Source organism: Melanotaenia boesemani, chromosome 5, assembly GCF_017639745.1.
Source record: "Melanotaenia boesemani isolate fMelBoe1 chromosome 5, fMelBoe1.pri, whole genome shotgun sequence".
Lineage (NCBI taxonomy): Eukaryota > Metazoa > Chordata > Actinopteri > Atheriniformes > Melanotaeniidae > Melanotaenia > Melanotaenia boesemani.
This window is the reverse complement of record NC_055686.1, coordinates 2,509,758-2,535,803: the sequence shown is the minus strand read 5'-3', so window position 1 is coordinate 2,535,803 and position 26,046 is coordinate 2,509,758. Positions and strand designations below refer to the sequence as shown.

At 41.6% G+C, this 26,046-nt stretch overlaps 2 protein-coding genes and 2 long non-coding RNA genes across 5 annotated transcripts in view; 1 reads left to right on the top strand and 3 right to left on the bottom strand.

The window, feature by feature from the left end:
- LOC121640417 overlaps positions 1-26,046 on the bottom strand; it is a 1,195,287-nt gene that overhangs the window by 135,725 nt on the left and 1,033,516 nt on the right. The window lies entirely within an intron of this gene.
- LOC121640516 (coxsackievirus and adenovirus receptor homolog) overlaps positions 1-26,046 on the bottom strand; it is a 187,897-nt gene that overhangs the window by 102,308 nt on the left and 59,543 nt on the right. The window lies entirely within an intron of this gene.
- Positions 1,999-24,634, bottom strand: LOC121640592. The gene is made up of 3 exons (XR_006010528.1): positions 24,625-24,634; positions 12,712-12,930; positions 1,999-2,024 (listed from the first exon to the last, which is right to left on the bottom strand). It is a non-coding gene; the product is annotated as an uncharacterized LOC121640592 (long non-coding RNA).
- LOC121640552 lies at positions 12,918-15,047 on the top strand. 2 transcript variants are annotated; one of them, XR_006010476.1, is made up of 3 exons: positions 12,918-13,341; positions 14,147-14,305; positions 15,033-15,047. It is a non-coding gene; the product is annotated as an uncharacterized LOC121640552 (long non-coding RNA). The 2 variants fall into 2 exon arrangements; XR_006010475.1 differs by lacking the exon at positions 15,033-15,047 and having other exon boundaries at positions 14,147-14,544.

The window sequence follows — 26,046 nt, the reverse complement described above, 5'->3', positions numbered from 1 at the left end:
GGGACGGCCACTCTCTTACTTGCAAGTAATTCTTTATTCAATACTTCTCCTGTAAATAAACCTTATATACTTTTACTCATTCCAGACTCTTGGTCATTTTTATACAACAATAGTTGCTAACGAATGATAACATTTAATTTGAGTGTTAAACATCAGCATCATTGAAGCTTTACTTTGTGCTACAAAGCTGCTGTTCTTCATCATGATGACGGAAAACACACACAACGCTAACACACACGTGTTGTTTTCCTTCCTGATCTGATCACATGATCCCACATGGAAAGTCAGGATGTTCCGGATCTTTAGCATTAATTCATCCAGCCTTTAAAACTGATGGTGAAATTCAGTAAGTGTGACGTCCCTGCTGAGCAGCACCACGACGCTCATCAGTCCTCCAGACGTTCTGACCGGCCACATTCATGTCAAACAGCTCGCAGCCGCTGACCAATCAGAATCCATCATTTCTACCAGGATGAAAACATCAGAAAAAACTGAAACGTGACTCAAACCCGTCAGTAAATTATCATCAACGTCTACGTCCATCTGCCTTTTTCCAGAAAAGCTTGTAGTTTCTCAGTTAATGGGTTTTATGACGGGTTTGGAAGTCGTAAACCAGCCTCGTGGTTCTGAAAAGTCTGAGCGGACCCTGAAGTAACCTCACTGGGACCCTGATCCAGATCAGAAACCACCATGTTTCCAGTCACGTGGACTGGAGTGTTCTTTAAAAGCCAGTCTGTGATCCACAAACTGGGATTTAAAGAGTCTGCAGCATCTGTGGATCCATACTGGGATGGTGCTTCTGAAATGAAATTCATGTTAGTGAAATTTATTTTTCATTCATCTATTTTCTCTATTTAGTGGGGAAACTGGAGTTTATCCCAGCTGTAACTGGGTAGGGGGGGGGGGGGGGGGCTGGACAGGCTACCAGTCCATCACAGGAAATCTGTTTTGATGAAACATTTTCCTTTTAGTCTCAGCTTGAACTCATAGACATGAGTAGTGTTTCTGCTGCCCGTCATCAGGTCTGCATCATGCTGAGGTCGACGTTAAGATGTTCAGACCGAGTTTCCTTCAGTGTGTTCATAAGGAAGCTGGTTTGAAGATCCCTTCCTTTTTCGATAGATCACATAAACAACAAGAACAATAACAATTATGCCGAAAACTGTCAGACCAACAGATCCATCCTTGTCTGCTCTATCCTGCTTCCTTCCATCCTTGTCTCCTCCATCCTTGTCTCCTCCATCCTTGTCTCCTCCATCCTGGTTCCTTCCATCCTGTGTTGTACCTGCAGGTGAGAAGCAGGTGTGAGTATCAGTATCAGGGAGGTGATGAATCATTTCCTCTTCAAACTGCTGTCACACATCATCTCCTGCACTCTGATCACTGCACTCAGACCAGCTGCTTTCTACAGAGTCTCATCAACAACATCTTTAGAAAACACAAACATCTGATCTGAGATGTTTCACTCTCACATCAACAACCAGTAAGCTGCTTCACCTCTGATCCACACACACAGAGACACACTCACCTGGAGGAGAAACTTCCAGATGGATGATGGAGATGGGCTTGATGTCTCTCTTCCTGCGGTTTCTTCCTCTCTGGAAGACTCTACATTCATATGTTCCTGTATCATCAGTCGTCACCTTCTTCAGAATCAGAGACACGTCTCCATCCTTCATCTGTCTGTCCTGAAGATCCACCCGGTTCTGGAAAGATGGATGCTGGTTTTCTGGATCAAGATGACCATCTCTGTATGAAAGAACATATTCTGGCCCCAGATCAGGTCTGGTCCACTCCACAGCATCGATGTCTCCATCATGTCCAGCTCTACATGGCAGAGAGACGTCATGTCCAGGTTCAGCTGTGATGTTTGTCTGTCCTGCAGGAGAGGAAACAACACAGATCAGAGAGGTTAAAGAGATCAGAGAGGAACTCTTCACTTCCACAGCAGCATCAGAGGGAGGAGACACCAGAGAGACCACACTGGTCTGACCTGGACCAGAGGAAGACCTGGACCAGAGGATCTATGCCCACTGCAAATGCAAAGTAAGAGTAAGAATATCCAGTCGCATTCTCCTCATGGCTGTTATCCACTGCTTTCGGCGTTTTACATCCGCTGGAAACCTATTAAATTTGACATGACTGTCCTTCTTTCGTCTATTTGTGCAGCAGCGCTACACGTGTTAACCATACTGATTTAATAATATTTCAGGGCGACATTTAGATTTAGCGTAACTTGCTGTCAACTTCATGTCTTCTGACAGTGGAGGGTACCGGCTTTTTGCCCTCCAACTGGAAACTGGGTCAATGAGCACGTGGGCGTGACGTCACTCGTCAACGTGCCTATAACGTGATAAATTTATTGTAAAAACGTGAAACCTATCCCGTTAAAACGTGATAAGTTTATTATAAGAACACAAGCTGTACTGTATACAGATGTTGTTACGACCTTTATTGGAGCAAAATACATTTTATGGAAAATATTCTCATCAAGCAGAAACTTTTCAGTTCTTTTTGACAATGATTAATTGTTCTACTCTGGTTTGTTGTTGTACAGAAATGTGGGACAGTTAGAGAAACACGTAGGTCACCTGCCTGCACGCAGTGAGACGGTGTGTGTGTGTGTGTGTGTGTGTGTGTCTGAATTGCCACAGAGCAGGCATCCCCAACCTGGGACCTCTTGAGCCAGTGTCCTGCAGGTTTTCAGTATGGTTTATTATTTCCAGAGAAATTCCTAATTTACTACATGGGATTAAGTTTGACTTCATTGGAGAGATTTGATGAAGCTTGGAGGACACTTGTTGACGTTGCACCCTTTAAGTAGACAGGACCACGTCTTTGTGTCGGCAACTTATTTCTCCCAGTCCCAGCGGTGCATACAGCCTTTATAATTTTCATTTTTATTGTCAGGAGACAACAAGTTATTAACTAAAAGCAGCACACACACTCTACTGCAACTCAGACACACGCACGCACCGTCTCACTGCGTGCAGACAGGTGACGCACCGTGTTGCTTATAACGGTCTTGTGTACAATAATAAACCAGGTCTGCACCAGCCTCTTAACGACCCATTATTTGAGTCAGGTATGCTGCAGTATGAACACACTGAAAACCTGCAGGACACTGGCTCAAGAGGTCCCAGGTTGGGGATGCCTGCTCTGTGGAAATTCAGACACTTGATTTTATCACTTATCACGTTATAACGTGATAAGGTCAGATTTTTTTTTGTAGTTGGGTGACAGCTCCACGCTTCCGTAGTAATGTCTTTGTTTTATGTAAAGCATTTTGAATTGTCCTGTACATGAATTGTGATGTACATATAAACTGCCTTGCCTTGTCTTGCTATGTCCGAATGTCCATGCTACTCCCTAACCCCTCGTTCCCTACATAGTGATTCATTCTCTTGGCGATTCAGACACGAAGGTGTCCATTTTTTCCTCCAGTCACCACGGCAACCACAACCCAAGTCAAGATGTCATTATAAATCCAATCCAGAGTTGTGTGTAAATATTTTTATTTTCATTCCTTATATTTTTTATTTCTTTATTTGTTTCCTTATAGGTCATTTCACACAGCTCCATTTTTTTCACCTCCTTGCACCATGTTGAGCTTCTGCCCGCAATGCATTGTGGTCTATATTGACCCGTCTAGTGACCCTCAATGCTCACTACTTTTCAAGATGCATTGTGGGTAATTTTGAATGCCCTACTTTTTTCTCTCTGGACATTCGGACACTCCGAAAAAATGGCATGACCCCTACATAAGGCACTATGTAGGGAGTAGGGTGCACATTCGGGCACAGCTGTTGTCAGGTGTGTGTTATGTTGACTTGATGCTGAGAGGGACAGATGCAGACTACAAACACCAAAAGAAACTGAGAAAAACAGCTTTAACAGGCTGTGCTTGCTCTCGGATCATCCCTTTGTTGCGAAGGAACGCAAAAGTATTGCATGCTAATGCAAAAGAAAAAAAACCGGTGACCCCTGGGGGGCCCATATGGTTCAAATTACTGGCAGCTGTATTAAACCAGATATTTGTCCAAATATTCACTCAGAGAAAATGTGATTGGACAGGAAGACACGGCAGCAAATCCCAACAACAAACTCCCTACGTTCCGTAATAAACTCATCACAGTGGACAAGTGAGGTCAGAAATGACTAGAAATAGTAGAATATTCATGTGTTTTATATGACTCAAGCAGTGGAAAAAACAAGGCTCCTGTGTCTGGCACAGGGAGGGGCCACTAACCTCAGATACCTGCACAGGTGTGGTTTTCCATCCTGAGAGGTTCAAGAACACGACCAAGAACACGTTATTGATCCGCCACCGCTGCTGGTAGATTTACTGTCACTGAATAGTCTGAGATGAAGGAATCACGTGATTCTGCTGAGACGTCCCACTTTCATGACGTGATGTTGGTGCAGCATCAACTTCTCATGTTCTCTGTAAATCTCACCGTAAGGCTGACTGTCTGTCCACGGTGTGTTTACATGTCTAACAGTATGTATGTATGAGTAGCTTATTGATCACTGTGACAACACTGATCAGTAGTGCTCATGACACGGTTTTGACATTTTCTTTATATAAAACAGTCTTTTTTGACGATCTACAGCTACAAGCTCGCCGGCATAAAATTGTTTTAACTAACTAAAAGAACCGCTGCGATTCAGGCAGATTTGACCACACTGTGGTGCTGCTCATCGACTGAGGAAGAAGTGATGTCAGCGCGAGAACGCTTACCAGCTCTGTTTAGCTTTGTAGCAGACACTTAGAATACAATAAAACTTTATTATTATTGCGACAAAATGTGCAATGAAATTATTAAGTTCTCCGGTCAATGCTAAACAGAATAATAACTATAATAGAATCAAAATAAAAAAAAATACTTTCTCATCTTTATTTGTTTTACAGACACAGTTATAGCTATGCCTTGGCGTTGTATTGCAGGTTAAGCTTGTTATTATTATTATTATTAATTATTATTTTCATTATTATTATTATCACCGCATGTCGCCTGGATGCTGCAAACCACTTTGGGATGTTCCACAGACTGGGGAACCTGGAAGTTTTCCTGGTAATGGGTTATGGTGTTACACTGAAATATGTGACCCATCAGAATCTGTGACCACGAGGGAGCGATTGTGTAATTTTCTCTGCATGTATATCTTAGAAGACTTCATTATAACTGACTTCGTTATAATGCAGGAACATGATCTGATGGCAATTAGAAATGGAAACTACTGGGCCGGTCTGGTCTGGACCACAGATGTCACCACCAAGAGGAGTCTGATATGGACTGAAGCTGTAGCGATGTTGAACAGGGGCAGTTGGAAAACAGTCACTGTTCTGGAAACAAGACCTTAAAAACAAGATAGAAAACATTTATGAATTATATGCTGTGTAGGATATTTCAGTTCACTCTGCAGCCCCCATGGCAGTGACATTGACAGTATGACCCACTGCATCACGGATTACATTAATTTCTGTATGGAAAACACTGTACCATCCAAGTCGGTGCGGTTTTTTCCCAATTACAAACCCTGGGTAACCTCTGAGATTAAGGCCCTACTAAATGAGAAGAAAAGGGTCTTTAACTCGGGGAACAAGGAGGAGCTGCGCAGAGTTCAGAGGGAGCTCCGATATAAAATCAGGAAGGGGAAGGATTCCTACAGGAGGAAACTGGAGAAGAGGCTGGAACAGAACAACACCAGGGACGTCTGGAGAGGACTGCAGAACATCGCAGGCCATGGAAAAGGAGTGGGGAGAGACCAAATCAGTGGGGACAAGGACTGGGCAGATGAATTAAATCTGTTCTTCAACAGATTTGACTCTGCCTCACCTTCCTCTCTCACCCCCACTACCACCTCTTCACACCTCCTCTGGTCAGCCGCCCTCCTCCCCCCTCTTCTCGACCTGCCAGCCTCAACATCTGACGCCCACCAGCCCACTGCCCCCCTTCCAACTAGTTCACCACCCCCCTCTATCTCCCCTCTAACACTCTCACCACTCATCACCCCCACACCACCACCTCAGTTATCCTCCACCCTCCTCTCCATAACAAACGATCAGGTGAGAAGTCAGCTTAAAAAGATCAAAGCAAGGAAGGCCCCAGGACCAGACGGCATCAGCCCCAGACTACTCAAGGACTGTGCTGAACAGCTCTGTGATGTGGTCAGGCACGTGTTCAATCTGAGCCTGAGCCTAGAGAAAGTCCCGGCCCTGTGGAAAACCTCCTGTGTGGTCCCGGTACCGACGATACGGTGCCCAAAGGAGCCCAACCACTTCAGGCCTGTTGCCTTGACTTCTCACCTGATGAAGACCATGGAGAGGATCATTCTGAAACAGCTAAGACCCCTGGTGGACACTCAGCTGGACCCCCTGCAGTTTGCCTACCGGCCTGGGATTGGAGTGGACGACACAGTGATTTACTTGCTGCACAGATCACTGCAACACCTGGAGGTCAGCGGAAGTGCTGTGAGAATCATGTTTTTCGACTTCTCCAGCGCTTTTAATACTATCCAGCCTTCACTGCTAAGAGTGAAGATGGAAAGTATGGGAGTAGACCAACACCTGACTGCATGGATTAAGGACTATCTCACCAACAGACCACAGTTTGTGAGGCTGCAGCACTGTGAGTCTGACGTGGTGCTCTGCAGTACAGGTGCTCCTCAGGGTATGGTGCTCTCTCCCTTCCTCTTCACTCTCTACACTTCGGACTTCACTTACAATAACACACACTGCCACATCCAGAAGTTCTCCGCTGACACAGTCGTTGTTGGCTGTGTTTCTGAGGGGGAGGATCTGTACAGGACAGTCATCAGGGACTTGGTCAGCTGGAGTGAGCGTAACCAGCTCCAGCTAAATACCAGCAAGACAAAGGAGATGATTGTGGACTTCCAGAGGAAAGCGTCCTCTCTCACACAGGTGAACATCCAGGGATCGGACATAGAGGTGGTGGAGAACCATAAATTCCTGGGTGTTCACCTAAACAACAAACTGGACTGGTCTACAAACACACACACCCTCTACAAGAAGGGACAGAGTCGCCTCCACCTGCTGAGGAGACTGAGGTCCTTCGGAGTGTGTAAGACTCTCTGTTACCAGGGGAAGGTGTGTAACGTAAATTTAATAAAGAATAAACAATATAAAGTTTATCTGTGTTGGTCCTGCGACAGACTGGTGAACTGTCCAGGGTGTACCCTGCCTCTCACCTGTTAAAATGCTGGGATAGGCTCCAGCTCACCTGCGACCCGTATGGAATAAGCGGTCAAGATAATGGATGGATGGAAGTTTTAACTCAGTTTATTAATGACATACACTTAGGGGGTCATCCCCATCTGCTCCTCCTGTCGTCTAACCCGGAACCTGCCCACTCCATCCTGACTAGAACTGCACACCACAAAGGCGGAGAACCCGCTTCGGTAACCGGCCCTATACCACACACGATTGCAGTGCAACCCACTGCAAACTAACACCCATGTCTGCATGCACAAGAATCGGATGTAGAACGGTTCCGGGTGGCTACTGACAGGAGGGCTAAACTCATTTGCAGGGGAGTGCCCAAACAAACAAAACAAACAAACAAAAAGTTAAACAGTTAGCCCGCTCGTACAATCAGCACCATGAGAGACAACTCGGACCAGGAGTGGACTAACTTTAAAACAAAAAACCCTAACAGGACAGCAGGCAACGGTACCCAACAGCTGCAGACAAAAGAAGTACAAAATTACTACAACAAAAAAAAAAAAAACACTTTAATTCACACACATTAATCATAACATACCTGCAGCGTTGAATTCCCTTACTCAGTCAACACTCTTTTCCCAGGATCAACATCACTCAGCATTACAAACTAAATTTAAAACTCATCCACCATATAAAATTCAACATATAAAAACATGTTTACCTGATGCTGCTAAAATCACCTTGCACCAAAACTGACGTGGCCCAGCACGTCCTGACGACTCCAACAGGAAACTGGCACTCCCTACTACAGTGCCCCTTCCCCTTTTATAGAGGAACAGCCCCCACCGACACAGCGACACCCTATGGTGCCAACCGCTACATCTCCTTAGGACTTTTTATGACTCTGTGGTGGCCTCAGCCATATTCTATGCTGTGGTCTGCTGGAGAGGGAGCAGCACAAACAGGGACAGGAGCAGGATCAATAAACTGATCAGGAGAGCGAGCTCTGTCCTGGATTGTCCTCTGGACTCCGTAGAGGAAGTGGGGGAGAGAAGGATGTTAACCAAACTGACATCCATCATGAGCAACACCTCTCACCCCCTACATTACACTGTGGGGTCCCTGAGCAGCTCCTTCAGCAGCAGACTGCTACACCCACGGTGTAAGAAAGAGAGGATCTGCAGGTCCTTCATCCCAACTGCTGTCAGACTCTACAACAATCTGTAACACCTGAATCAGGCTGTCATGTTGTAGTCTTTTTACACTGTTTACACAGTCATTTATACTATACTGTCATTCATACTGTTATTGTTTTTATGTTTATTGTGTTATATTTAATTCTTAAGTTTATCTATTTATTCTTTCTTTTTTCACTTTCTCTGCTTTGCTGCTGTAATAAGTGAATTTCCCCGTCCGTGGGATCAATAAAGTTTAATCTAATCTAATAATACTCCTGGAGTACCCCCCACAGGAGTCCCCGGGAACAGGGTTAAATGCCCTCACCAAGTTCACAAAGCACATGACTGGTTGAGCAAACTCCCATGCCCCCTCCAAGACCCTGAAGAGAGAGCGCTGGTCTACTATGTCACCCTTTCAGGCTGAGCCCGACCGGGTGTCCCTAACTTTCCACTGGTAAGACCGTAGCATCGTTATTATCAACCCCGTGACAAAGCTCATAGTCTCGGCTAAATATCAGGAGGAGACTGGGTGTCCGAATATTTGTTGAATATCGAACTTAAAACTAACTTTATCACTGTGTTTCTTTTTATTTAAACACTTCACTCCATCTCCACGCTGAGCGTGAAACACCCATTCATCTGCTTATCTGTACATTTATCTCAAAGAAAATCGTTTCCTAAGAACTCACCGACAGAAACAAGGACGAGGTGACTCAGCAAAACGAGTAATAGCCCTGCAGCCAACATTCCTTCTCTAGGTTACCTCTCTGTTTGTATTTTGTCCAAGAAGAAAGAAACTTCGTTCCTCTGAAATTGCGTGACTTCCTTGTTGGCCGATTTGCCGCAGCTGATAGGCTGTTCTACGCGGTCGCACAGTGGCCGACAGGTGCAAACGCGCTGTAAATACAACACACTGCAAGCGAAAACAACTGCAAGAAGAAAACGATGCAAATTCACTGGCACAACGGAAGTCCTCCGGCTTCTAGGGCCCGTGATACGTTTTTTTTAAATCTGTTTATTTATTACATTTGACCTAAATTGTGTACAATATTAGAAAAAGATGTTTTAAGTTATTGACGTAAGCATAGTAGAAACTTTGGTAATGTTAGTGTATCCGGAGTGTTGACGTTAGCTAACCTTCCTTTTCCTTTTTCCTGAGTGTTTTGATAGCACTTAATGCTAGTTTCCTTCAAACGCACTTCCACAGATGATATGAATAACAGAGAGAAGATGAGGAGATGGCAAAAAAGCACTGGTTAAACTCATTTTAGTATAGGTCCTGGGAAGTTGGGGCGCTACAAATTTAGCAATATAAAGGAAAACAAAATATCCACCATCTCTGACACAACCTTCCAGACGCTGCAAACTGTCCTCTTTATTTCCCACAGATGTGCTGTCCATTCTGTGGATCGATGGTAACAGGTTCCCCGGCCTTGTGTTGTGTATGTGGGAGAAATATTTCATTTCTAAAAGATGCTGCAAACAACACTCATGTTGAGATGCCCACTGGCAATGGACATCCCAGTGCACAGCCAAGCACTAGTACAGGTTAACAGTTTTTTTAAATAGAAAAATAAACTAGTAGAAGACTTGGTTACAAATACATCTTGGCACCATGTTGTTTAAGTGTTCTAAAATACCTGCAATGAAGTTTAATGATTAACATTTTAGTACGGTCAAAGAGGATCTGTCATTCAAATGGTCCTGCTCCATAGTTTATCCAAGAGCTTTGCACGAGTCTTCGTTATGATTTTAATTTTTACTCATTTTGTACTGGCTCTTGATGCAACCCCTCAGTTTAGCTGTCTTCATGTCTTTAACTGTCTGAAACTGTTATAGCTCTACAGGAGCTGTCCTGATCAGTTAGCTCCTGAAGAGTTTTTCTATTTCTGGAACAATGAACAAATAATATACAGTAACCAAGGGTTTGTGAGCATTTGGAATTAAGGATATTTTACAAGATGACATCAGCTCAGGCTTAAAAATCCAGCAGAGGCTGCTCAGGGATTACTTTGTCATACGTTTAAACTTTGGCCATGTTCTACTTTCTCTTTGTAGCAGTAAGATCAGGTGTAGAGTCCTTTCTCAAATTTATGGAAATAAAAGAGAAGGAGAGAGAAAGACAGTTTCAAAGTACATTTGCACGGCTGAGGATTTGCAAACATTTGTAAGTGCTTTTACATCATTTCCACCACAGGTTTAATCCAGCAGTTTGTATGTTTAAGGCCCACCATGGAGGCAAACAACCACCTGGAATGAAAATGAGTGGTTGCACCAGAAAAGACCTTATACTTTTACTATTTACTATTACATTTTACTATTTACACCAAACATGACAGACATTTTTAAAGATCCACTCTTTATTTTATTCTACATTTAAATATATTTTTTTGATTTGTGTCTTGTTTTCTGTTCCAGATTAAATCCACCTATGGTTTTTTACACGTTCTTGTTTGACTGGTGTTTTAGGTGACAAGTAACACAATACAAATATCAGAAAGAGCATTCAAACAGTTTATGTGTTAAAGTAAAGAGATTGGTCTTTTGTGCTACAGTGAAAAGTACTAAAATGAAGGGGGTATTAAAGTCAACACTTATGTACAGAAAACACTTCAATCTAACATTTAAACATATTTGATATAAAGAAATTGAAACTGTAACTTTTGATTACAGGTAAGACTTGATAATGATAAAATTTGTGTTTCCAAGGTTATGATCAGTCAAGTGAAGATGACAGCGTGGTCCAAGTTAATTTTCCATCTGCAGAGAGTCCGCTTTCTTACACAGTTTGCATCAATCACAACATTTCTGCTGAACTCAATTAAATCGATATTTTCATTGAATCTAATCGGCCATCCATTATGTGCTGTATGCAGGTGTGGGACTGTCCAGATGGCGCGAGCACTCCAAGAATAGACATTTTGCATGTAAAACACAACAAAACAACAAAAAATGACTTGCACACTGTAAGATTCCTTTTAGATCTAAAAGGTGTTGTGTCATATTCTTTTTTTTGTTGTTGCATAGACATAAGTAAAATATGACGTTGTCAGCTCCATATTTAGCTGCACAAGTAGAAGAATGCATCCACTGTACAGCAGTTTAATCTATTGTTTGGCTTTGTTTTTTACAGACTTTACAGAAACACACAACCCGATCAAGTAAGAAAAATCCTTATCTGTTGTGTTGAGTTCTGGAGATGACATTAAATAAACTCTAAATGTGTAAAACCAAACTACACATGATGTGTACTATTTTGGTTGCTAACCAAATTGTTCTGTCATGAGATTAACTGTACTAATATTTTTTTCGGTTAACTGGGTTGGAGGACGAAATGAACAAGTCCAGGAAGAAATCAAATCCTCTGAGGGTCAGAAGTGCTATAGGTAAGCTGTGTTATTAGTTGCACCTCTACAGATTTGTCTGATATTTTTTCAGAAATGGTTGATTTAAAGATAGACGTAGGTGTAATATATGAACTTGGGCTATTTTGTGATCGAGTCAATGAGAAATCAGTATGAGGCAAGTTAGTCAATAACTTAATATGACAAGTTTTGCTCTATTTCTCAGATCAAAGCTCCATACTATTACTACTAATCTACTACTAACACTGCTGTTTTCTGTCGCCACACTACTGATAAATGTATAGGCCATAATCACAATTGTTACAGCCTCCATATATGCATATATTATGGATTTGAAAAGATTAATTAAATTGATCTCTCACTGCAGCACATATACAAATGTATATGCATCCATCCTCACTGACAGTGAATGTGAGCCAGAGGAACGATATGAATTATTACAAATGAGATTTTATGTGAGAACTATTTATTGTTTAAAACACAACACACCTCATCTGTAGGAGCCATATGTTGGGTTATTTCTTTCCCACTTGAAGTATGTGTGCACTTGCGCAGTGACATCACCGGTGGTTGTGGGTGGTACTGTGGGAGGCACTTTGGGTGAGTTGAGGTTATTAATGAGTGCACTCACCTGTGTTGGTTTGGGGCCTGGAGCATGGAGACAGGGTGAGCTTGAGCTGAAACTTTCTATTAACCGTCACGTCATGTCACGTTACTGTTACCATCATTATCATAGTCACTGTCATTGTATAACATTAACATCAGTTAAATGCATTATTTTAATACAACCTTATGCATCCTGAAGCACATTAAGTAAAGTAGTGTATGCTTCCTGAGAACGAGATACGGATGTAAAACAATAAAGCATTGTGACATGTGTACTTTAGTGTGACACGTCTTTGATAACACCTCAAGTATTAGCCTGTCGCAGCATTTTAAGGTTAAATTAAAGTTGGTATGCCGCAATATCATCTTCTTTGACAGCCTAGAGGACCGAACTGCTGCAGACATTGTGTCAGAACTCTCAGTGAAGATCACAACAGCATCTCACAGCAGCTTGCATATGAACAAACCAACGTGTGGGACGGTGCTCTCCGTGGCTTCAAGCCTGCTTCATTTCACCTGTCTCATGAGATGATAGTAACATTCACAGATGATGAGGGCCAAGCTGAGGATGGACTGGACCCTCCTGATGAACGGCCTCAGAACACAAAGGATCTTTGATCGTCCAGAGGACAGAAAATACCTCACGTTTGACAGTGCTGTACTGATGCTTTTTACATGAATGTTTTCTCAAAACACATTTTTCATTTTGTTACTTTTCCACAAGAACATCTTGTGTTTAGGATTCAAGCTAAAATAAAATCCTGTTACACTTCTTTCCTCCTAATAATGATGTGACAGCTGTTAGTTAATGTGGTATTTATTGTACAAGAGATGATGAATACTTCTATGCGGGAAGGATGATTGTAACTTCTATAGTTCATGGTGGCCCAGGCCCTGGATTCTTGTCTGACATGCTCTTCCAGCACCTGACAGGAAGAACAAACACTGGCACTGAAGCCAAGCTGGAAGATATAACTGATGATACCATGAGAGCTTCCTGCTTGAGGTAGGTTGGCATAATAATGAAGCTCATTTACTTCCTCAGTCTCAGCAGCATCAGATCAAATTAGCTTGTCATTTGTAAAATCTTAACCTACATTTTAAGGAACTGGAAGGTCAGTAGAGCATGACATTTTGTGTTAACGATTCATTTAAATCTGAAATTAACACCACTACACATTGCTATAATCCCAGGGTCCTGTTTCATTCCATTAACATTATTTTTATATTGTCTGCTATCCTTCACACTGTACCATGTCAGACATCTCTCCTGTTTAGCCCATGATGAATTAGTCTTTTTTATGTCAGTAAAATACTTGCATCTCTCATCTTATCCTGCCTACATTAAGGAGAGGTTAACTCAGCTGTGCTAATTCATATCAAACCTGCTTCTCCCACTAAACACTGAAAGTTTCAACCAGTCCCTTAATATCATGTCGTCTTAGCACCTGAGACAAGTTCTGGACAGTAGTACATGCATTAATTAATCCCAACCATACAAAAGGGGGAAACAATTACATCCCCATGATTCCAACAATTTTAATCCTTTTAAATTCTAATGTTTATCCAGCTACTTGAACTATGAAAACGATGCCTTGTTGCAGTACGGTTTTAGTCCCTGTGCTAAACTCACATTTGTTTCTAATGGTGCTGTTGCTTCTTGGATCATTGATTGTAGCTCAAGATTTGCTTCATTTGAAATAGAAACAATTCTTATATTTTCTAATCAGCTGTTTTTAACTTTAAGGTGGATTTAAATGTTGTTTATAATGTTTATGGTAATTATTGTCTACCCTAGATATCTCATGCAGCCACACTGGAAGAACTACATGCTTCGATTGACAGACGTTCCAGCTGCTGCAGACTGCTGCTTGCTTTCAGCACCCTGACAGAGTGGATAGTAAAAATAACATCATAAAGGATTTCATGCAGTGGTGCATCATTTACTGCAACCATTTCCCAATACAAAGGTAACTTCTCTGCATCATTTTAAAGAGAATTTCATTTTCAGTTGAGTTTGCTTTAATAAAGTAATTGGCATTTAACATATCTTTGTCTATGTAAAATGGGAAATATTTAGGTAATAACATATTGGTAGTTAAATACTGTATGGACCCAAATATTATATGATCGTGATTTTGAGGCGACCTTTAAAGACAAACATTCAGAATAAGACTCTGATTACCGTTGTTTTATTTTGTTGTTTGTTTTGTTTTGTTTTTTGTTTTTTTTTTACTATTTTCTAAGAAAACTTTTTTAATTGAAAAGCTTATTGTTATATTTTTTCAAGGAGCTCATCAATACTCAAATAAAACCGCTCTGTAATTGTCTTTTTGTGCCGTCCTCTGATGCTTTACTTCATTTCTGTTTGTCTTGCTGGTGCTTGGACGTCTCTGCAGCATCAAAAACCGTTACCTCAAAACTGGCATCATAACTCCACCTCAGTCGTTCGTTAACTACTACTAGCCCTTTTTTAATCTCGTTTGCTCCAGACAGTCTGTTTCTCCATCTCTCACCCCTGCCACTGTTGCTATTGAGAATGAAAAAGTCGTCATGTATTCGGGTTCATATGGTTTTTCTAAAAGTGCTGGATTTGTTTTTGTCTGCATGTAAATGCTGACTGGTTTTACTTTAACTGGACAAAGTAAACACAAAGATGTACACCTGGATGTTATAGTTGCTCTACATGTTTTCTAGATTCAAGGATGGTCACATCTGCAAAAGTTGAAGAAATCTTTGAGGTCAAACAAACTGGTCTCTCCTGATGTTTGCCACTGGTTTAAACACTCTGCCTCCTGCAGGATTTCAGCCACTGCTGTAATTCTTTGTGTTTGGGCAGCAAATGTGTTTTGTGGTTGTACTTTAAACTGTTTTCAAGATTTCTGTATCAAGTATGTAAATATTTTGTTTACACTTGAGATTTATAAAGATTATTAGTCCAGGTGAAAAAATAATCCTTCACAGTTAATAATTAATCACATTTTTAGAGGTTAATTTGATAAATGTTTGGGAAAATAAAATTTGAAGAAACCAACCAATATAAATAAGAAGAAATCAAAACCTAGTCAAATGTTGGGGTTAGAGGACCTGCAAAAAGAAATAAACACATATTAAACCTAAAACCATACATATAGCCCACCGAGTAAACCATACCAAACTTATACAAACAAAAAGGAGCGTCTAACTGGGCGAGAACTAAAGTACAAAAGGTGCAGTCCCAATAAACTAAACACAATCACAAACAGAAATCCTAATCTAGCCCAACATGGCAAACAAATGTTTAACACCAAACGAATGAATAACTAAATGGTTAGCGAAATGGCAGAACACGCATACACTAACAAAAGGCATTGTTCAAACCTAAACTGTGCGTGACACAAAAGGTAAGCCCAACTCAACAGGACTATAATATCCCCGAGGGAAAACACAAACAGCTGGGGTGAACCTAGTCTAAACTAAACATGAAATAGTCCATTACACAAAAGGCTACCATTTCTACACAGCACACACAGAACAACAACGTCATCAGAACTCTGCCAAAGTGAGGGGATGCTGTCTGTGCAGTCCAGCTTCTCCCTCCAGAATGAGCCCTGCATCAACCCTTTATTTCCTGGACTTCAGGAAGCTGCAAGGCGATTGGTTGGCCGTGGAGCCAATCAGCGAGAAGGAGAGTGAGGTGTGTCTCATCCAGCCACTCCGAACAGACGTCACTGCCAGGCAATTACCTGCAGGATGAGCTACAGCTGCCTGCAATGAACAGGGGCCGTAACTATGCTTCTAACTACATTTCAGCTGTTTTACATTATTTATGGACCTCATGCAGATGATGACTTGTACTCATGATGATACTGGTTTACTGGTTTTAACAGTGATGATGATGATTTCTGAACCTCAGTGTAATGTTATGGTGTTTCAGTGTATATTTTCTAAACTTTTGCTTTTACTATTACCTAGGGGTGTCTATGTTCATGTAGGATCAGCAGCTCTTATCCTTCCTTCATTTCCTACTTGTGTTGGTTGTGAGTTTTTTTTTTCTCTGGGTGCATTTTGACCCTTGATGTGATTATAACAGTGGCATTCTGTTGTGTGATGGTGTTATGGTAAATTTCTTTGCGTTTTGTGTGATTAATAGTAAAACCAGGTTTTCCTTTAATCAAAAGAGGGGAATTGTGGAAGAAATTTAACTTATTATGTTCCATTGTGACGGTTTTGCTCAGGTGTATCACAAACCAAATTTTATTTTTCCGGGGTGCCAGCCAGGTCTTTCTCCTGACATTTATAATTTACCTGAGACCTAATAACCACTTCACAAAGGATGTTTATAAATAGTTCATACAAACACCCCGTTGGCAAAGATAAAGAAACATACCCAACACCAGTTCATAATGACACTATACATTTATACATATAGCAACCAAGCAAACAGCAACAAAAAAAAAAAACCAATGCCATGTCTATCGTTCAGCTCAAAATAGTTTCATCAAAATATGAAAAAAACAAAACAAAAAAACAAACAAAAATAAATAATAGTTCAGTTCAAGCCATCAAAAATTAGAAAATCAAAAAGAGGGGAAAAACCATCACTTCAATCCGGCCTCTGAATAAATCAGTTCCACCTTGTAAGGCCTAGTTCAATCCAGTTCCAAAACAATTTAACGAAAAGCACCGTAAACTCCACTCCGGGTTTTTTCAATTAGTCCCGCGGCGGGGCACCAAAACAAGGAAATGACGGATGTCCAAAGGTAATTTCTCCTCGGCAACACATAAACAAGCAGAAAGGGAAAGGATAATACCAGACTGGGACTCACAACACCGGTCTTCCACTCCAGTATCCAGGAAGAATAAAGATTAATTCCATCCGGCGAGTCTGATGTCCGTCGTGCTGCCCAGGCGTAAGTCTCTAACAGCTTCCTCGTGCTGAACTCGTCTGCCCTCGATCACACCTGTTACCGCTCTCTCACTCTCCGACTGTCCGACTCCTCCCCTTCAGGTAAATGCTGTCCCATTTTTATAACGTTTTGGTCCAGCCTCTCAAGGCCAAAAGAAAATTCTACTGGCTGATTTCAGGCATACATTTATTTTCTTCTTCTGTGGTCGGTCAACGTGAACCTCCCTCCAGGGGTCCAGCACCAGAAACCAATGTTTCCCAGGGGGAGGGGCTATAAACCTTGTGACCTGACCTGCAAGCCAGTTCAACATAGTCTGTCAACCTGAGTGACCAAACTTTGTTTGAATTTCTGCAAATCTAGTAAAAACAGCTGTTTCTTCTCACCGGTCTGAGAGTCTGTCGTTCATTGAGGTTTTTTCTAACACTGACGTGGTGGACGGGGAGGGACTTTCAACCAGTTTTCCAGAGCTGAATAATGGCGGCCACCGACTCAGCGGGATTAATGAACTTTATCTTATCTCTTTTACTCAGCAGCAGCAAGACACACACAAGCCTTTTCATGTCATCTGTGAATGTAGCACATATGAATAACTGGTCCGGCATGTATGTATCAGGACCGTCCGGGTTACTGGTCGGTTCTCTCATCAGGAGAAGACACAAACTAAATTAACAACTTTTAACTATTTTTTATCCAGTAGACTAAAAAAAAAAAAAAAAAAAATCAAATGAGATCACAGACTGTCAGATTGTCCTCCTGGAGACAGATCTGCTTTGTCCGGAGCGGTATAATTGTTGAGCTGCTTCTTCATACCTGTCAAGTACTCCGTTTTGGCCTGGAAACTCCCGTTTTTTAACCGTCTTTCACTGCGTCATAATTTTCCGGTAAATCTCCCGTATTTGATACGGGGATAAAATTTAAAAAATGCAGCAGTGTGCAGTTCATTCAGTGATCAGTCTGATAGAAGAGATATTTCAGGTCCTCAAACAGCAAAGACGCACTGCCTTGTCAATGTGTGTGTGTGTGTGTGTGTGTGTGTGTGTGTGTGTGTGTGTGTGTGTGTCCACAAAACATAGGCCAGCACATAGCATAACACTGAGAGGTGCCAGTGTTTAAGACCTGGACGAATGCCAAAGGTTGCCATCCCTGTTCTAGATAAATACAAAGATGATGATGTGAGTGATCTGGTTGTCCTCAGTGGTGAGAAACGGGAGGTAACAGCACCAGATCTGGATATATGTGTGAGGCGTTTAGCTGCACAGCACAACAGCCGTCTTCAGTTCTGCTGGAAGAGATGCTGATATCCATCCTGTACTTCAACCTCAGCTCTTTTTCTCTACTTGCTTTGAAGAATCTTTTACATTTAAGCCTAAATATTGTCTGTGTCTGCTTAGAAGGAGAATGATGGAGTAGAAATAATCAAGAACAGACTTGATGAAACGTGATCAAGTCTCAGCTTCAACAAGTCGTTTCCAGTCTTTCAGCCTTCAAGATGCTCAATAATCTGTAAGTCTTTCAGAGTTTCCACTGAACGTTATGTCCTCCACAGTCTAGTTGTACTTGCTGAGCAGTACTTCCTGAACTTCATCATGTTATCTACCCTCATGGTGTAGGATGTACAGAAAGATCCTCCACCACAGAAAGCATCAGAAAGAGTGTAGACCTGCTTTTCCTGTTCATCACATCATGGAAAGGTTTAAAACATCCCTCTTGATCAGACTGAAAACTCATTCCGATCGGATACTCTGACTGGACGTTCAACCAGATCAAAAGTGCTTCATGTAAACACAACTAATGCCCCCCCACTTTCTCCACTGCAGAGAGACCACACTGGTCTGACCTGGACTAGAGATTCAAACCACTACATGTAAAATACCAGGATTCTTTTCATCTTTAGAAAACACACACATCTGATCTGAGATGTTTCACTCTCACATCAACAACCAGGAAGCTGCTTCACCTCTGATCCACACACACACACACACACACACTCACCTGGAGGAGAAACTATCAGATGGATGGTGAAGAAGGTGTTGGACTCTGGAAACCAGAAGCCTGCTCCACTCGGAGTGAGTCTACATACATATGTTCCTGTATCATCAGTCGTCACATTCTTCAGAATCAGAGACACGTCTCCATCTTTCATCTGTTCGTCCTGAAGATCCACCCTGTTCTGGAAAGATGGATGCTGGTTTTCTGGAACAAGGTGCCCATATACGTAGAAAAGCACATATTGTGGCCCCAGATCAGGTCTGATCCACTTCACAGCATTGATGTCTCCATCATGTTCGGCTCTACATGGCAGAACGACGTCATGTCCAGGTTCAGTTCTGATGACTGTATGTCCTGCAGGAGAGGAAACAACACAGATCAGAGAGGTCAGAGAGGACGTCCTTTACAGTTATATTTAAAGAAACTTAAGACCTGCCTTTTCAGCTTAGCTTTCAACACATTTTATTTGGTCTTAATTTATTTTACATAATTTCATTTCACGTTATTTTATATTCATTTTTTTCAGCTGTATTACTTTTTATTGACTGATTCATTCATTCGTTCATTCGTTCATTCATTCATTCATTCGTTCATTCGTTCATTCGTTCGTTCGTTCGTTCGTTCGTTCGTTCGTTCGTTCGTTCAATCATTCATTCATTCATTCATTCATTCATTCATTCATTCATTCATAACTGTTCTTATTGTTTGTTAAGGTTATTTAATCTTCATTTACACTCCAGTGTTTACAGGTGTGTACGTGTGACTGTGTGAAAGATTTTAATTGTTATTTAATTCTGTTTTAATGTTTACATGAATTGAAATATGCTTGAAATTTGTGTTGCCTTCAGCATGAAAAAGCGCTTCATAAAGTTCATATAGACTAGAGGTTCTTTAATTAAAACATTTGCTACACACCTTTATTTTCCTTTTTATGTTGTGTCATTTACATGTTAACAAAGATGAGCAGAGGGTGAGGAGGTGGTCCAACATGCTGATATACGGTAGAGAGAACGAAAAGCAGACCACAGCATCCCGGGATGAGATCAAGTTTAATAAATAAATAAATACATAAAAGGTAAAAGACATTTAGATATTGTTAATAATTAATAATCATTAAGTATAATCAGGATATGTTGATGGGAACACATTGGCAATAATAATAATAATAATAATAATAATGATAATAATAATAATAATAATAATAATAATAATAGTAATAATAATAATAATAAATAATAATAATAATAATAATAGTAATAATAATAATAATAATAACTAGATAAAACTTTTAGTGCCTCAGTCAGCCCCAGCCACACCACTCCAATCCTGAAATACCAACATTTCCCTCAAGTCCCTCAAAGTTAAATTAAGGTTAAATTGTTTGTTTGCTTTTTTTTTGTGTTGTTCTGGATCCATCCATCCATCGCTAAAGTAACTTTTTTACACACATGAACGTGTGTTTACACCTGTTGGACCCACCGGTGGGTCCGTCGGGCTTAAGAGGTTAAATGAGTGTGTAGCAGGATGTATGATGGGTGAAACCACAGTTAACCTTTTAATGGATGATCTAGTGATCTTCTCTTCATACAGTGCTGGTCTTCAGCAGTTACTGAGGGTCTGCTCTCACTAACTCAGTCTGACATTAATTATAATGCAGAGAAGACCAGAATTTAGTGTTTTCTGAATTCTCTGTGTCTGGTTCTGTTCTTAAAGTTTGTACTGTGGTTAAAAACCAAGGACATTATATATTTGCTGATCTATGTGATAGAATGAATATCTAAGTTGTGCAAAATTGTGCAATTATTAATGTTTAAGCCTTCATTAAACTGAAATTTTCCAATCAAAGATTCCCAAATAAATAAAATAATCTTTTTTTCTTTTTTCCCCTAATGGACAGAATCTGCACATACATGTTATAAGGAAGGGAGGGATGCTTCTAGAGAAAAAGGTCATTTACTCACACAAATATTAATTTGATCCATAGTTTAATGTCTTCTTTTAAAATAAACTTTAGTTGCATGTTTGCTTAGAAAGATAAAGTACTGTAACATGATTAAAGGGAGGATGGTGTTATGTCGAGATCAGCATGTCTGCTGAGATTATCATGCCATCGTGTGAACACACACAACCAAGCAAGCAGACCTGCTGTTCTCCACATAACACCTGATCTCCAACATAACTCCACATAAAACCAGGACACTACTTTCATCTTAACCACTTGTTCTTCAAGCTCTGGTTCATCCTTAAAACTGCTGCTAGCCATAATGTACACTAGCCTGCAGCTATACACTGTGTGCAGAATTATTAGGCAAATGAGTATTTTGATCACATCATCCTCTTTATGCATGTTGTTCTACTCCAACTGGTACAGGCTTGAATGCCTACGACCAATTAAGCATATCAGGTGATGTGCTTCTCTGTAATGAGAAGGGGTGTGGTCTAATGACATCAACACCCTATTATCAGGTGTGCATAATTATTAGGCAACTTCCATTCCTTTGGCAAAATGGGTCAGAAGAGAGATTTGACTCTGAAAAGTAAAAAATAGTGAGATGTCTTGCAGAGGGATGCAGCACTCTTAAAATTGCCAAGCTTTTGAGGGGTGATCATCGAACAATAAAGCGTTTCATTCAAAATAGTCAACAGGGTCGCAAGAAGCGTGTTGAAAAAACAAGGCGCAAAATAACTGCCCATGAACTGAGGAAAATCAAGCGTGAAGCTGCCAAGATGCCATTGGCCACCAGTTTTGCCATATTTCAGAGCTGCAACATCACTGGAGTGTCAAGAAGCACAAAGTGTGCAATACTCAGGGACATGGCCAAGGTAAGGAAGGCTGAAAAACGACCACCACTGAACAAGACACACAAGATAAAATGTCAAGACTGGGACAAGAAATATCATAAGACTGATTTTTCTAAGGATTTATGGACTGATGAAATGAGAGTGAGTCTTGATGGGCCAGATGGATGGGCCCGTGGCTGGATCACTACAGGGCAGAGAGCTCCACTCCGACTCAGCAAGGTGGAGGTGGGATACTGGTATGGGCTGGTATCATCAAAGATGAACTTGTGGGACCATTTCGGGTTGAGGATGGAGTCAAGCTCAACTCCCAGTCCTACTGCCAGTTTCTGGAAGACACCTTCTTCAAGCAGTGGTACAGGAAGAAGTCAGCATCGTTCAAGAAAAACATGGTTTTCATGCAGGACAAAGCTCCATCACACGCATCCAAGTACTCCACTGTATGGCTGGCCAGAAAAGGTCTAAAAGAAGAAAAAATAATGACATGGCCTCCTTGTTCACCTGATCTTAACCCCATAGAGAACCTGTGGTCCCTCATCAAATGTGAGATCTACAGGGAGGGAAAACAGTACACCTCTCTGAACAGTGTCTGGGAGGCTGTGGTTGCTGCTGCACGCAATGTTGATCGTGAACAGATCAAGACACTGACAGAATCTATGGATGGCAGGCTTTTGAGTGTCCTCGCAAAGAAAGGTGGTTATATTGGTCACTGATTTGTTTTTGTTTTGTTTTTGAATGCCAGAAATGTATATTTGTAAATTTTGAGTTGTTATATTGGTTTCCCTGGTGAAAATAAATAAGTGAAATGGGTATATATTTGGTTTTTGTTAAGTTGCCTAATAATTATGCACAGTAATAGTCACCTGCACACACAGATATCCTTCTAAGATACTAAAACTAAAAAAGCCCCACTCCAACTGGCTCATACTGGCTGCCGCTCTGTCGATCTAACACTTGCAACTTTAGGTGACCTTGAGTGTCTAGAAACAAATGTATTAAAAATATTCAGCTTAGATATTTATGAGTCTTTTGTGTTCATTGCGAACATAGTTGGTTTTCTATAATAAAATTAATCCTCAAAAAAACAACTTGCCCAATAATTCTGCACACCCTGTAGTGCAAGGAAGTTACTCTTCCATGAGGGAACTTGGTACAGTTCTGTTCCAAATAGAAAAAATAGAAAAAAAGACAGTAAAAACCCGAATATGGATACAGGTACCGTTACAGCCCTACTCATCGTTCACATTGAAGTGAAGGACCATAAAAAGATCAGATTCCAGTAAAAATGAGATTTGAGCATTAAGACGTGCAGTGTGAACGTAGCTTCAGATGATGTAGCAGCAAGACGCAGCCACATAGTCTCCATTTTAACCTCCATCAACAGTGCACACGTCCAACTATAAACCAGTTTTTAAATCCTGTTGTTTCACCAAGTAAAACCAGAGTCATGATAAAAAGTACACGACACACTTGTTCATGTATGTTACCGTTACGTTTGATGCAGAAAGAAATGGTAAAACAGGCTTTCTAAGGAACGTGCAGCAAGTAGGAACTCACAAGAACTACAAACTAGTGACGAGCGGATCGATACCAAAATATCGATTCTACCGATACCAGCTTTTTATGTTCTAGTATCGATTTTCATGTCTTCAAGTCTACTTTGACGTAGGAAGACGAAACTCGGCACACACGTGTTCCACCCCGAGTCAAGCAAAACAGTCAATGAAATACCTGTTGCCATGGAAACGGGGTGCCCGCCATCTTGGCGTGTGCGGCCATTTTTGGGCCATTTCTTGCACTTTACACACATTGTATTTGAACGAACTAGTCTGAGGGGATTCGTGCGATTGATTCCAAACTTGGTGGGAAGCTTCCTGACAAGTTGGGGACCAACCGCTCCTCAAATGTTTCTAATAGCAGAAAGCGTGTTACCGTGGCAACCGCCGGAAAAACGCCTTCTCGCCATGAAACACGGTTTGATCTCCATAGAAATACACGGCATCTGCACCAAACTTCACAGTATTCATACGTGTAACACCCCAAGTCAAGGAAACAAGTCAAGCAAACACCTGTTGCCATGGCAACGGGGTGCCCGCCATCTTGGATTTCACTGCCATTTGAACGAACTAGTCTGAGGGGATTCGTGCGACAGACTCCAAACTGGTGGGAAGCTTCCTGACAAGTTGGGGACCAAACACTCCTCAAATCTTTCTAATAGCAGAAAGCGTGTTACCGTGGCAACCGACGGAAAATGACCTCGCCATGAAACACGGTTTGCTCATATCTCTCTAGAAATACATGGGATCTGCACCAAAGTTCACAGTATTCATACATGTAACACCCCAAGTCCAACAAAAAAGTCAATTGAACACCTGTTGCCATGGTAACGGGGTGCCCGCCATCTTGGATTTCACTGCCATTTGAACGAACTAGTCTGACGGGATTCGTGCGACCGACTCTAAACTTGGTGGGAACGATCATGAGAAGTTGGGGACCAAACGCTATTCAAATCTTTCTAATAGGAGAAAGCCTGTAAACGTGGCAACCATGAAAACAAGCCTTCTCGTCATGAAACACGGTTTGCTCATATCTCCATAGCAAAACATGGGAACGGCCCCAAACTTGACAGGATTCATACTTGTTGGGTCCTTAACGCTATACACCACCTGTTGTCATGGCAACATAGCATGTTAGCTAGCAAATTAGCATGCTAGCAAAAAATGCTAACTATATATATCAACATTTCAGATTCTCAGCTGGGTGTTTTACCATGTTACCTACCACGTTACCAGGTTACCTACCATGCTAGGAAAAGGTGTATAAGATGGGTGGCGGGGTCCAGGCCGCTCGGACCCGATGGATGCCGCTTGCGGCTTTAATTATTTTTCTAAGCATTTCGACGCCAAATTTCACCCCCTAAACACCCATGAAAAGTTGTGAAACTTGGCCCACACGTCAAGCCCGGCGAAAATCGCAATATTCTAAGGTCCACATACACTTCAATACAAAATTGGCTCAACAGCGCCATCTAGACACTCCAAAAATCCCCAAATGAATGGGGTCCTGAACATCTACTTCCATGTAGGAAGACGAAACTCGGCACACATGTCTAACACCCCGAGTCGAGCAAAAAAGTCAATTGAACACCTGTTGCCATGGCAATGGGGTGCCCGCCATCATGGCATGTACGGCCATATTTTTCCCATTTTTTGCACTTTACACACATCGTATTTGAATGAACTAGTCTGAGGGGATTTGTGCGAGTGACTCCAAACTTGGTTGGAAGTTTCCTGACAAGTTGGGGACCAAACGCTCCTCAATTCTTTCTAATAGCTAACAAGTTAGCATGCTAGCAAAAAATGCTAACTAGGTATATTAAAATTTCCCTTTCTCAGCTAGCCCTACCTAATCACCTAGCATGTTAGCACGTTAGCTCACATGCTAATGCGTTAGCATGCTAACAAAAAATGCTAACTAGGTATATCAACATTTCAGATTCTCAGCTGGGTGTTTTACCGTGTTACGTACCATGTTAACAGGTTACCTACCATGCTAGGAAAAGGTGTATGCGACGGGTGGCGGGGTCCAGGACGCTCGAACCCGATGGATGCCGCTTGTGGCTTTAATTTAGTTTATTGTTCATGTAACGATGGCGTGCAGACAAGGAAAGATAACACTCCAGAAAGGATTTGGAAGTACATGAAGCCACCACTGTTTACCATTTTACACAGCGTCAGCCACATGTAGCTCCTACCTCCGTTTCCAAACTTTCCTGAAGGATAAGGAGTTACAAAGGCGCTGGATAATCAACATCAGACGTGACAAATTTATAGTGTCCAATAGCTCCAGAGTTTGTAGCCGACACTTCCAGGCTACAGGCTTAATTCAAGCACAGACTCCAGATGGACAAAGGCGGCTGAAGAACGGAGCCCTCCCTGTTCTCTTTCACTGGAACAACTATTCTGTCCCAGCTCTACGGCGGGGAGTTTGGAGAGAACAGAGCCACCTCCACATGACGACCTGGGGATAGTTGA